This window comes from Bos indicus x Bos taurus, chromosome 5, assembly GCF_003369695.1.
Source record: "Bos indicus x Bos taurus breed Angus x Brahman F1 hybrid chromosome 5, Bos_hybrid_MaternalHap_v2.0, whole genome shotgun sequence".
Classification (NCBI taxonomy): Eukaryota; Metazoa; Chordata; class Mammalia; order Artiodactyla; family Bovidae; genus Bos; species Bos indicus x Bos taurus.
The window spans coordinates 35,868,726-35,883,558 of NC_040080.1; the positions used below are offsets into that span (position 1 = coordinate 35,868,726).

The window sequence follows — 14,833 nt, forward strand, 5'->3', positions numbered from 1 at the left end:
AGAGAAAGAAAATCATATCTAAACCCACCTCTTTTTCCCATATTTTTCTAATAAACTAATGCAGAGTCCAAAATGTATAACTCCTTTATACACTGTATCTTTTGACTGTTGTAGTAACGAATGGCTTGGGCTTCCTTGATAGCTCAAATGGTAATGAATCTGCTGGAAATGCAGGAGACCTAGGTTCAATCCCTGGGTCAGGAAGATACCCTGGAAAAGGGAATTTCTACCCACTGCATTTTGTATTTTCAAGAGTTGCCAGTATTCTTGCTTGGAGCATTCCATGGACAGAAGAGCCTGGTGGCTAAAGTCCATTTGAAAAGAGTCGGACACAACTGAGTGACTAATGCTTTCTTCACTTTTCATTTATTTTTTCAGTAACAAATGGCTTAGAGTAAAGAGAATATAATATTGCTCTTCTGAATGGGATTGTTGAATGCAATCAACATGTGAGGTTGGATTACTTTATAATTACCTTTCTAAACTGATGACTCACTTTAACACCTAATTTTGGCTATGTTGTTATAAAGCCATAGTTACTACAGGTGGAAAACTGGCAAATGAGTCAATAATATTTTGTCCTCAGAATGTTTAGATTTTATTTTTAACTTGCCTAGGTGGTTTTCAATGTATTTCAGGTTTCTAGTTCACAAATACCTCTTTTAAAGTAACTATTATTAATTATTTTTAAGCCCCAATCCATTATTTAGGGTTTTAACTCTTTTTAAATCACATAAAAAATAACAATCTATCTCTTTCTCTCCTACACACACACACACACACACACACACACACACACAAAGAAATTAGTACACTTTCTTCAGCAGAAGAAAAGAGTCAAATTACTCAAAAACTTTTCAGATGGGGATTTTCCTGATTGTCCAGTGGTTAGGAATCCACCTGCAAATGCATGGGACATGAGTTTGATCCCTGGTCAGGGAACTAGATCCCACATGGGATGAATCAACTGGGCCCATGTGCCACAGCTTCTGAGCCTGCACTCTGGAGCCCACAAGCTTCAGCTACTGAAGCCTGCATGCCCTAAAGCCAACACTCTGCAACAAAAGAGGCCACCACAAGCCTGCTCACCACAACTGGAGAGCGCCAGTGCACAGCAATGAAGATCCAGTGCAGCCAAAAGTAAGTAAATAAATAAACGTATCAGACGAAGACAACTACAGTCAACATTTTAGTGTATAGTCTTCCAATTTTTTTTTTCCTGAATAGATAATATATAGACTGCATTTGTGTGTGTATACACGCGCACACGCATATATGGCATATGTTTGTATTTCTGTATGTTTACATATATTTCTCAAAAATGGAGCTATATATTATACTTATTTTTAACCTGCTTTTTCATGTAGTTATATACATATATACCATGGCTACAGTCCATAGGGTGGCAAAGAGTCAGACAAGACTGAAGCAACTTAGCACACATATACACACACACACACAACATTACTTTAATAATTTCATTTAATGATTTTATGTGTATTTTTCAGTTAGTATATTACTATTGAATATTTAGGTTATTTGTTAATTTTCTATTATTTACTCTGAAAGTGAGTTTCCACTAGCCCATATATATGAATTAGAGGGAGTCAGGGCATAGTGCTTGCTGGCCAGAGCACCCATTGATTTTAGCCCTGCTGATCGGGCAAGTCTGCTCTTAATATATATATATATATTATATATTCTTGAAATGTTAAAAAAAAAACAACAATAAACAGAATCCCTCTTAGATTGGATGAGGCTTTTCTTGAAATTTTCAGCCATTTTATATTATCAAGAGTTGCCAGACAGAGATTTCCTTGGTCGAATGGTTGAGAACCCACCTTCCAGTGCAGGGGACACAGATTCAATTCCTGGTCAGGGAACTAAGATTCCATATGCCACTGAGCAACTGAGCCCACAAGCCACATCTAGAGAATCCGTACACCACAGCAAAAGGTCCTGAGTGATGCAACTGAGATTCCCTGTGCCACAACTAAGACCCAATGCAGCCAAATAAATAAATAGAGTTGCCAGATGGCACATAAGAGGACCAACATCTTGGTTTATTACCTGTCTTTTCCGTGAGTTGTCCTTATTGAGCTGTTAATTTCTCCAAGAAAGGGCATCAAAACTGATTAAAGTGCTATGACTTTAGGTCAGAGATGAATTTAGTGCCCCACATCCACTGTCATCTCAAAGATACTCATGATTAAAGCACTCAGGTGATGCCTTTCCTTATTTATTGAAAATAAAAATGGAAAAGAGAGCCTTATGTTCTGATTCTTTTTTTTGCTTCAGATCAAGAAAATAATTGCTTTTAAGTCCCTAAAAGAACTTGTAGTAATGACTCTTGAAAGCCCTGAATGAAGCCATTGTTATAGAAACATGACTGCCTTTATGGGTGAAACAATTACATTTTTATACCACATGGAATTAAATGGAAGTTTCTATTTGCCTCTGTTAAGAAATGCCTTTGGAGAGACTGGGAGCCAATTACCCAGGAGCTGGTGGACACTGACCTCTAGCCAGCCCGCCTGGTCCCAGCCTTCTGTTGTCTCTTCCTGGGCTCCAACTGGAGCTCTTCTGATGAATGCACTATTGTTAGTCTCTTCAGAGAGGAGCTGTGAAAGGAAAGGGAAGATTATTGGTAAGTGGGTAGGAAAATGTTCCAACAAAAGAATGAAATGAAGTAATTAGCTTCCTTCTATATATAAGCACCAGCCTTGCTGTTAAATCTTCAGGCTGTAGCGAGTAAGGAAAACAATGACATTCCTGATGCATGGAGAGTCACCTGCAGCCATTGACCAATCACAGGTAAGGCCACTCTCTTCTTTACCCTGAGGAAAATGGGAGGTGTGTTAGCGTTAGTTGCTCAGTCATGTCCAGGTCTTTGTGACTCCATGTACTGTAACCTGCCAGGCTCCTCTGTTCCTGGGACTCTCGAGTCAAGAATACTGGAGTGGATTGCTATTTCCTTCTCTAAGAATGGCTCACATTTTAAAAGGTTTTAATAAGATGAGAACTATCCTAGGATAAATTTGCAGTCATCCCACCCCAGGGTGACATATATATATGCTTTTTAATTCCATCATGGTTTATCACAGGATACTGAATATAGTTCTTGTGCTATACAGTAGGGCCTTGATGTTTATCCATCCTATTTATAATAGCTTACATCTGCTAACCCCAACTTCCCAGTCCATCACTTTCCCTCCCCCCTCCCCTTTGGCAGTCACAAGTCTGTTCTCTATATCTATGAGTCTGTTTCTTTCTTGTGATAGATTTATTTGTGCCATGCTTTCCATTTAGAATGGGAATCATTCCTGAGTGGAAGGACTATGTAAAATGACAAGCCCTAAAGGGAATAATTCTTTTTAACATGATATGACCTTTTAAAGGGCTTCTCTATGGCTCAGCTGGTAAAGAACCTACCTGTCAATGCAGGAGACACAAGAGACGCAGGCCATCCCTGGGTCGAGAAGATACCAGGGAGAAGGGAATGGCTACCCACTCCAGTATTCTTGCCTGGAGAATTCCATGGACAGAGGAGCCTGGCAGTCTACAGTCCATGGGGTTGCAAAGAGTCAGACACAACTGAATGACTAACACTGACTTACTTGGTTTAACAGGCCGGGGATTTTAAAACGTTATACACACTTATCTTAGATATTATAGTTTAACCTAAGACATATATGAGTACATTCAGCAATTGTATAATAGAATAGAATGCCAAGGCCCTTCCTCTGAGTGTCTGCTAATTAGAGTTGTATCATTTGTCTTGTAAGAACCACACTCAAGCTTCTGTTTCCTTAAAGTGCAGCAAAATGCAATCTGAGTGCAGAATCTTAAAGATATGTTTACAAACTTTTCCCAAGCATGTCTGGTTCACCTTTCCTATACTGATTTGGATTATAATATTTTCAGGCCACTCACTCTCACCAAGTCTTTCCAAAGAATCTCAACTTAGTTTTCACAGGAACAATTCTATTTTACACTCAAGGTTTCATTGGTTTATATAATATGTAATTAAATGCTGTAACATAATGAACAGTACAAGTGCATTGATTGGCTCGCTGATAAAATACAACTGTTTCTTGGTAAAGATACAACGAAATTGATGGGACCAGGGCAATTCAATGTACCAGACCTCTACTAATCTCCAATGATGAGTGTGAAGGAAGATTGGGCAGTGTTGTTAATGAGGTGATTTGGCTATTTGGGAACTGATAATGTGAGCTAGAGCAACAGTAGAGCTTTCCAGGTGAGGCTAATGGTAAAGTACCCGCCTGCCAATGCAGAAGCCGCAGGAGACTTGAGTTCGATCCCTGGGTTGAGAAGCTCCTCTGGAGGAGAGCATGGCAACCCACTCCAGTATTCTTGCCTGGAGAATCCCACGGACAGAGGAGCCTGGCGGGCTACAGTCCATAGAGTTGCACAGAGTTGGACACAAATGAAGCGACTTAGCACTCATGCACAGCAACAGTAGTAGAAGTAGTAGAAAAAGATAGGAGAGGACAAACTGAAATGGCAGAAACTTTGGAAATAAACAGGCTTGATTTCAAATTCTGACTTCATTGCTTAGCTGTGAACCTCAAAGTTTCTGCTTACATACATGTAAAACAGGAATACGTGGTGCAGTGAAAGTCGGGAAAACACAGCTAATGTACTTAGCAGTGTACCTAACACAAGTAAGTAAACAACATAATATTATCAGTAGAATTTTATGTTGAATTGAGGAAATTGAAGACTCAAAGATGATTCCCTATTATCTACCCTGCCTAGATAAATGATAATAAGATAAAAAAGATAACATCACTAATGGAAATAGGAAAACCAAGAGGAGAAACAAGAGAAGAACTGAACATATTTTCAGGCTGAGGGGAGAGAATCAGTAGCAAGAGAAATTTTTTTTTAAACAAATTAGAAATCAAATATGGTTTTCTCCATTGTATGAGATTGTGGGTGGTTTTTGCACTCATCTTTGTTCCTTTCTATATCTTCAAGTTTTCTACATTGACTGTATAAATACTGGGCTCAAAACAAAACAAAAACGAAAAACACCATTTCCTTCAACATGAGATATGAGATGGGGGTAGTCTATGAGATAATGCTCCAGGAAAAATGGAATAGTGTGGGATGGGGACACAGAGGGAGAAAAAAAGCTTGGAAAGGGGAGAGAGAGATTTCTTCCACTGAGGCAAGAAAGAAAAGAGAATGAATGAAGGTTCAGAGAAGTTCTAAACTGGGGATAAGACAATTTGAGGAAAATCACATCCTTTGGCTTCTATATTTTTAAGTAAATTAAGAGCCAAGGTAGTTTGGTAAAACTGAGGAGGGAAGAAAGAACCAGAAATATGGAAAGAGTGTCTGCTGTATATTTCAGGAAACCCTAACTCAGGGCTCTATAGTGACCTTAATGGGAAGGAAAGCCAAAAAAAGGGTGGGGGGTATATGTTACATAAAGCTAGTTCACTTTGCTGTGCAGTAGAAACTAACACATTACAATCAAACAAAGCAGCTATACTCCAATAAAAATTAAATTTAAGAAATAAATAAAAACACTGACAGCTGTTGAACTTAAATAGGAAGGCAAGTGACAGGTGGGAAAGATACATTGTAAGGAAGCTTGGGACCTAGGAGACCCAGGAGGCCAAGTTTGGGTTTCTTGAAAAGCCTATTTTCAACAGGAACTAATATGTATCTTGTGGTTGCCATGGAGCTGAATAGAATGAGGAGGTCAAAAGGTATTAATAATAATGTTTATAGTATATAATATTATTTATAGTATAATTAGGAGGTTAAAAGAGAATACTATTTGTGCTAGTGTATGCTTTTCCTTTAATACATTTATATTTTTAAAGGGTTTTTAATGGCATTACTGAAACTACAATAAAGTGAAGAAAAGAAATATGGAGAGAGTAAAAATGTTTTTAAAACTTAATATGAGGAACAGAAAAAGGTTCAATTTGAAATTGATACAATATTCCTGAAGAGCCAGAGCAGCTGGCCCTCAGCTCAGAGCAGCTGAGGTTGGAGAATATGTGTGCATAGTGGTCAGTGGCCGAGTTATCTCTGTGGCTGCAGCTGACCATTTGGAAAGGGGAGTGGCAGCTAGAACTGGCCGGGCAGATGGGGCAGGAGAAATGGGTGTGGACATTTAGGAGAATCCTTACCCTTCCCAGTCTGCGCTTCCTCCTCATCTCTCACAATGACTACCATGTCTTCTGTTGCTCCTTGCAGAAAGCCCCGGATCACGCTAGCCTTCTCCTTCAGGAACCCCCACCTAAACAGTCCCCAGGTTCTGCCCATTTTCTCTCCTAACAGTACACCCCTCTTCACTGTCACCGCAGCTGCAGAGGCTGTTGTCCTCTCGCCCTGTGGCCTCCGCCTCTAACTGCTCACCCAGGTCCGCTTCTGCTTCACTCAGTTCCATTCTTTGCACTGTCCTGGCCTTTAAAAATCACATCAGGAACTGGTTCACCCTTTTAAGACCCATAAAGAGCTTCTGGTTTCTCTTGGAATAAGGACCAATGTTCCCAATATAGCTCACCAGATCCTCATGGTCTGGCTCTTATGATATCCCAGATTCACCTGGCAGAGGCCGGCCCCTACAGCCCTGCTCTCTATTCTCTGGGCACAAGGGCCTTCTCTTTGCTCCTCAAAGACACGGAGACAAAAAGTGACCCACAGAGACAGAGATGGGGGTGGAGTCTCATGTAATCAGATGGAGTCTCATATAATCAGATGCTACGGGCTTCCTAAGGAAGAGAGAAATAAACTAAATTGTGGAGCTTCCCAGGTGGCTTGATCACTGCTTCAAGAACAAGAACACTGCTTGAACACTGCTTCTTGAACAAGAACGTGCTTGTGAACGCTGGAGACACAAGAGACCCAGGTTCTGTCCCCTGGTTGGGAAGATCCCTTGCAGTAGGAAGTGGCAACCCATTCCAGTATTCTTGCCTGGGAGATCTCATGGACAGAGGAGGCTGGTGGGCTACAGTCCATGGGGCCACAAAGAATCAGATATGACTGACTGACTAAGTACATAGCACAAATTAAAATTTAAAAACAAAGACTGAGCACTGACTCAAAGCGGTTAAACGATTTAAACTAGAGAGGAAAATGGTGTTTATTGATTGGCTTTCCCTTACACCCTCCATGCTGGATGCACAGTGCTTAGGGAGCTCGTGGGGAAGTTCAGACCTGTTTTAGGGAATAACACCCATACCATATACAGACACAGGTTCGTCCAAGACAATTATCTCTGAGCATGTTCCCTGAATGTCCCAAAGGCATTTCTACCCCAGCAACCCCTCCCACATCTACCCTCCACCCTATCCATCTCCAGAAGCTACACTTGTGCCAGAGAAGAACTGTCTTGGATCTCCCTGTACCTGGTACTACTGACCTGACCCTCCAGTCCTCTCTCAGCCAGGCTCTCAGCTTGTCTGGATATGGCATCTGCCCCCAGCCTAATTGCACCCCCGACCAGTCTGTCCTCCCATTCATTCTCCTCTCAGATACTGGGCTGATCCTTCTAAAATATCAATTTGACCATGTCGCTCTCAGGATGAAAAACGAAAAAAAAAAAAAAAGAAGAAGAAGAAGAGGAAATAGTAGAATGTAAGAAAAAATGTTGGCATTGTTCCCAAGGAGTAGGGAGGGAAAAAGGGATGACCTCTGAAAGTATTGTGATTCCAGTAGGGTGATCAGAGGAAAGCCAAATTTTAGTTGGTTGTACTCTTAGTTTTTCATTCATTTAATTAGATAATATCATAAGTTCAATATTTCTCTAAATACCTGTGAAAGGTCTGAGGCTCTGAAGATTATATGTACCTATTAGTACTAAAGGGCAGACTCTTTCTAAAATGAGCCATAGATTTCTGCAAAGCTTAATTTACCTTCCACAAAAAAAAAAAAAAAAATGCCAGAAAAGAAAAATCTCAGACCTTTTGTTTCACAAGAGTAGTATGACACTGCGGATGGTCACTGAAGAAAAAAAAAAAATCTCTTGAAAATTGGTTGAAACTCAGTAATGACTTCAAGTAAGATCACCAAATATGTACAAGTGACATTCTCACATTTCTACACTCGTGGGTGACTCAGCCCTTGTTCAGCAGGGCTGTAGGGACAAATCACTGCAGACTCGCGATTGCATTATACAAGCTGGATGATCAGGGTCCTCTTCTCTAGTTGACGTGTGTGCGTACATACTCAGTTGCTTCAGTCATGTCTCTTTGCGACCCTGTGGATTTTAGCCCACCAGTCTCCTCTGTCCATGGGATTCTCCAGGCAAGAATACTGGAGCGGGTTCCCATGCCCTCCTCCAGGGGATCGTCCCAACCCAGGGATTGAAACCAGGTCTCCTGTACTGCAGGTTTATTCTTTACTGCTGAGCCACCTGGGAAGCCCTTTCTAGGAGGCAAAGGCTTAAAAGAACTGTGTTTCAAACAGCATGTTTGTTTAGCAAAGAGCCTTATTTGCAGGGACCATAGGAAGGGAGCCTCTTTCTAATTTCTTCATGTAAATGCCAAAGCACTTTTCAAATGTTATGAGAGCATCCACTTGAACTGCTGTATGTGACAAGTGAATGGTGTTTTCAAGTAACTCCTCAAATTATGACCCCAGACCTGGTCAGTAAAGGCATTCAGGAATTGTCTACAGCCTCAAGCTGCATATATCATTTGTCTAAGTGGATGCCTGACATTCAAGCCTGAGCCTAAACTGGGTTCAGATGTTCTGGATGTATAAAAAGTGATGCCCAGTAGCATTCTTTGGATAACTCAAACCTATCTTATTTTTAATAAAAAAATTTAATTGAAGTATAGTTGGCATACAACATTATATTAGTTTCAAGTACACAACATAGTGATTCAACATTTATATACTTTACAAATTGATCACAATGCTAAGCCCAATAATCATCTGTCACCACACAAAGTTATTACAATAGTATTGACTATATTCCCTTTGCAGTATATTATATCCCTATGACTTACTTATTTTATAACTAGAAGTTTATACGTCTTGATTCCCCTCACCTATTCTGCCCAACCCCAGATCCCTTCCCCTCTGGTGATCACCAATGTGTTATCTGTATATATGAGCCTGTTTCTAGTTTGCTGGTTGGTTTTTTTTCTTAGATTCCACCTACAAGTGAAATCGTATGTACTTGTCTTTCTCTGACTTATTTCATTTAGCATAATACCCTCTAGTACGCTCATACTATTGCAAATGGCAAGATTTCATTCTTCTTATGACTGAGTAATATTTATATATATATATATACTCAATCTTCTTTATCCATTTATCCACTGATGAATACTTAGGTTGCTTCCATACCTTGCTTATTATCAATAATGCTGCAGTGAACACAGAGATGTATGTATTAATATCTTTTTTAATTAGTGTTTTCATTTTCTTTGGGTAAATACCTAGTAGTGAAATTGCTGTATTATGTGCAAGTTTTATTTTTAATTTTTTGGAGACTCCTCCATACTGTTTCTAGAAACACATCTGCAGGTAGAATATAGGAATGGTTCTCAGTGCAGTTTGGTAGCTGTCTTGTACTCACCATCATGAATCACAACTGGATGAAGGAGAGAGGGGAGTTGGACCTGTGATTTGGCTTTTAAGACACATGACCCAGAGAGTTGAGGGGACATCACCTCTCCCCTCACTCCAGACCTCCATTCATCATTAGTGCTGCAAGAGAACTTTAATGGCATCTTCCAGTGTGAGATGGATGACCAGAGCCATGAAGAGTCACACACGATGGCAAGAGGGAACTTGCTCATGGTGGACTGTGGTCATTCTGCAGGGAGAGTAAAATCTAAAATAATTCATAATTTCTGGCCTGGCTGGCTGATAGGTGGTGGTATCACTTCTTGAAGTAGAGAATAAAAGAAAAGATGATGGCCAACTCAGCTTTGGAGATCTTGAGTTTAAGATGACTATGAAATTTCCAGGGAAAGGTATAAAAAGAGCTTTAGAGAGAGTCTCAGGTAGAGCTATAAATTTAGTGTCAAAAGTTTAGAGATGTCAGTTAAAGTCATGGCTGTTGACAAGATGGTCTAGAGAAAGTACATGAGGAGAGCAAAAAAGACCGCAAAACCCTAAGACTGTCCATATTAAAAGGAGCAGTAAGAAGTGAGCTTAATAGAGTGATAATTAAATAACTGGGTAAGCCTACCTAGGGATGTAAGAAGAAGATCTGGGAAAGTTGCTCCTCAAGAAAGTCAACTTATAATCTACATAGTTGTTTTTGGAAAATTATACCACTTATTTATTTCTAGATCTTTCCTTTCAGAAAAACTGACCGTAGAGTATTAAATCTGAAACTGGACACTCAAGTCAAAGAAATAATTGTTAGGACTTTAAAGATATAAATAAGGATATAAACCTTAGCAGTAGAGAATCCGCCTGCCAATGCAGGAGATGGTTTGATCGCTGGGTCAGGAAAATCCCCTGGAGAAGGAAATGGCAGCCCACTCCAGTATTCTTGCCTGGGAAATCCCATGAACAGTGGAGCCTGGCGGGCTAGTGTCCATGGGGTTGCAAAGAGTCAGACATGACTTAGCAACTGAAAAATGACGACAACAACAACAAATAAACCTTACATAAATTAGGATATGTTTAAGGATATAAACCAGTTAAGCCCGTAAATAATAAACAGTCATTAGCTGAAGCATAGCAGTGTTAAGTCCTAGAAATTTTATTTCTTTTAAAAAATTGATTGTCCAGAGCCACAATAATTGGTGCTTAAAAGTGATTAATCTCTTTATTTCCCCTCCAGTCATTTGAAACCTTCTATAAGATGCCCTAGTGGAAAAAGTTTAATATTTCAATGGAGACTTTACAAGGGCATTTGTTTTGCAAGGTTTTAGAGTTGTGATGGCACAGTTCTCAGTATCATAATTCAACAACCAGCCTTCTGCAAATCAGACGTTTTTATGCAGGTTCAGAAGCTATGCAGGACCGTGAACTCCAGTACTGAAATTTTAGAGAGCAACTCTTTCATTTTCTTTTAACTGGAAAATAAACAGACTGCTATCTTCTTTATAAAAGTAAGTCCTGCTGCTGCTTAGTTGCTCAGTCATGTCTGACTCTTGCGACCCTATGGACTATAGCCCACTAGGCTCCTCTGTCCATAGGATTCTCCAGACAAAGATACTGGAGTGGGTTGTTATTCCCTCCTCCAGGGAAGCTTTCCAACCCAGGAATAGAACCCATGTCTCTTAGTCTCCTGCCGTGGCAGACAGATTCTTTACCACTAGCGCCACCTGGGAATCCCCCTAAAGGCGGCAGCAACCCTGAAACTCTGCTTTCTGCCTCCCAGTGGATTCTGACAGCCCTGGAATTGGCACAGGTCTCCCTGGGTCAGGCCGACATCACTAAGGGTGCCAGTATCAGATTAATTACACTGTCCTCTGATCTGACTTGCTAAGAATAAAAATCTGATGGGTCCCTGATGAATCTCAACCTATATGATTAACATCTAACATGTGAGAACGCTTCACTCTACATCAAAACTGTATCATCAATTATCCATGTGAACCCTTGATGAAGAGATTGAACTTTTAAAATATGTTCAGATTGCATGGATGTGGTGCCTGAGTATTTACCTTTGCAAATTATCATTTTTCAGTAAATGTAGCTTCACCACTTGTCCAGGTTTACCCAAGACTCTTCCAGTTTTAGACTGATAATCCTGCAAACTGAGATGGTTGGTCACCCTAGGAAAATGAATCAATCTCTCTTGTTGGTCTTATTCTGAAAAATGAGAAAGGACTCAATTATCAGTTCAGTTCAGTTGCTCAGTTGTGTCCGACTCTTTGCGACCCCATGAATCCCAGCACGCCAGGCCTCCCTGTCCATCACCAACTCCCGGAGTTCACTCAGACTCACGTCCATCGAGTCAGTGATGACATCCAGCCATCTCATCCTCTGTCGTCCCCTTCTCCTCCTGCCCCCAATCCCTCCCAGCATCAGAGTCTTTTCCAATGAGTCAACTCTTCGCATGAGGTGGCCAAAGTACTGGAGTTTCAGCTTTAGCATCATTCCTTCCAAAGAAATCCCAGGGCTGATCTCCTTCAGAATGGACTGGTTGGATCTCCTTGCAGTCCAAGGGACTCTCAAGAGTCTTCTCCAACACCACAGTTCAAAAGCATCAATTCTTCGGCGCTCAACCTTTTTCACAGTCCGACTCTCACATCCATACATGACCACAGGAAAAGCCATAGCCTTGACTAGACGGACCTTTGTTGGCAAAGTAATGTCTCTGCTTTTGAACATGCTATCTAGGTTGGTCATAACTTTCCTTCCAAGGAGTAAGCGTCTTTTAATTTCATGGCTGCAGTCACCATCTGCAGTGATTTTGGAGCCCAGAAAAATAAAGTCTGACACTGTTTCCACTGTTTCCCCATCTATTTCTCATGAAGTGGTGGGACCGGATGCCATGATCTTCGTTTTCTGAATGTTGAGCTTTAAGCCAACTTTTTCACTTTCCGCTTTCACTTTTATCAAGAGGCTTTTGAGTTCCTCTTCACTTTCTGCCATAAGGGTGGTGTCACCTGCATATCTGAGGTTATTGATATTTCTCCTGGCAATCTTGATTCCAGCTTGTGTTTCTTCCAGTCCAGCATTTCTCATGATGTACTCTGCGTATAAGTTAAATAAGCAGGGTGACAATACATAACTATATATAAAAATACAACCTGATGATTATATTTTTAATTGCAGCCTCTTCTTGCTTACTTAGCATACTGTAGCTATACTTCCAGCTAAATGGGATCCTTTTCACATAAATCTTTTCCCCTTTTAAGGGACTTTTTCCATTCCTTATGTAACACTTTCTGTTCCTAAGACCATAATTAACACCGCCTTCTAGATTGTACCAGATCATTCTGACCCAGACAGTGACCCTAGTTCCACAGGGAAGCCTTTTATTCAAGCCTAGCAGTTGTCCTGGTTTACTCATTGCTTTAACTGCTGCATTGCAGAGTCGCATTTCCCCGTCCTACAAGTGAGTGTTTTAAGTGTTTGAACCAGGAAGGGAACAGAAACTCAAATGCTAGGATAAGCTACATAAATAGGTGTTTTTTTGTTTTTGTTTTTTTCTATTTAGCAGTCCCTAGCATCTAAATTTGCTAAGTATACACTGTGAATCTCCAAAGAAATCAAATACATTCAGTATTTCACAAACACATTTGATCATGGATGTCACTTGAATAGCTTGTAGAATTCATGTCTGGCTGTAGAAAGTTTGAGAAGCACTAGTATAAGTGGAAAAGCACAGACTTTGCTGCCATAGAGCTCTGGGTTCAAATCTTAGCTCCAGTGCTTTTTAGTTACATGCCTCATTCACTTAACCTATCAGTAAATCCTTTCTTTTGGAGAAGGCAATGGCATCCCACTCCAGTACTCTTGCCTGGAAAATCCCATGGACAGAGGAGCCTGGTAGGCTGCAGTCCATGGGGTCTCGAAGAGTTGGACACGACTGAGCGACTTCACTTTCACTTTTCACTTTCATGCATTGGAGAAGGAAATGGCAACCCACTCCAGTGTTCTTGCCTGGAGAATCCCAGGGACGGCGGAGCCTGGTGGGCTGCCGTCTATGGGGTCGCACAGAGTCGGACATGACTGAAGCGACTTAGCAGTAGCAGCAAATCCTTTCTTTAATTAAGTTTCCAAGTTATTATAAAAAAAGGATGTAAAAGAGGGAGGACATTTAAAGGCAACTTCTGTTTCCTCTTTTGTATATTAGGTACCTACATACTGGGGATCCTGTAAGGAGTTATAAGCTTGTATATGAAAGGCACCTGCCATACTACCTCAGAAGTTGATGGTGTAAATGTAACATGAATATCTTATCCCAGTGATTATAGATTCATGAGACATTAATGGACCAAAGTTAAAACAAAAAGCAGAAGTCTTGCTTTTTCTGCTGTTTGACGGCAGAATTCTATCACTTCAGAATTCCATTCCTTTGAGGCTTGACATTTTTATCATCTTACTGTTAACAAATCATCCCTTTGCAGACATTGCTGAAAAGATAATGGAAGCAAGTACCATACTGTTTTGATTACTGTAGCTTCGTAGTATAGCCTGAATTCAGGGAGGCTGATTCCTCAAGTTTCGTTTTTCTTTTTCAGGATTGCTTTGGTTATTTGGGTTTTTTGACTTTCCAAACTAATTAATTCCATACAAATTTTTGTTCCAGTTCTGTGAAAATAGGCATTGGTAATTGGTAGAGATTGCACTGAATCTATAGATTACTTTGGATATTATCATTTTCACAATATTGATTCTTCCAATCCAAGAACATGGTATATCTCTCCATCTATTTGCATCAACTTTGATTTCTTTCATCAGTATCTTATAGCTTCTTAAGTATAGGTCTTTTGCCTCCTTGCTGCTGCTGCTGCTGCTGCTGCTGCTGCGTCGCTTCAGTCATGTCCGACTCTCTGTGACCCCATAGATGGCAGGTTTATTTCTAGGTATTTTATTCTTTTTGATGTGATGGTAAATGAGATTGTTTCCTTAATTTCTCTTTCTGACCTTTCATTGTTAGTATATAGGAATGCAAGAGATTTCTGTGTATTAATTTTGTATCCAGAAATTTTACCAAATGCATTGATGAGTTCTAGTAGTTTTCTGGTAGCATCATTAGGATTTTCTATGTATAGTATCATGTCATCTGCAAATGAAGTGACAGTTTTACATCTTCTTTTCCAATTTGAATTCCTATTATTTCTTTTCTTCTCTGATTGCTGTGGCTGGGACTTCCAAAACTATGTTGAATAATAGTGGCAACAGCAGACATCCCTGTCTT

At 40.2% G+C, this 14,833-nt stretch overlaps 1 protein-coding gene across 1 annotated transcript in view; it reads right to left on the reverse strand.

Annotated features, from left to right (window-relative positions):
* The window catches only part of LMNTD1 (lamin tail domain containing 1), a 487,571-nt gene that overhangs the window by 171,609 nt on the left and 301,129 nt on the right, over nucleotides 1-14,833 (reverse strand). The window contains exon 3 of the mRNA XM_027541571.1: nucleotides 2,520-2,621. The gene's annotated coding sequence lies outside the window, so the exon portion shown is untranslated. The remainder of the gene's footprint in view (nucleotides 1-2,519; nucleotides 2,622-14,833) is intronic.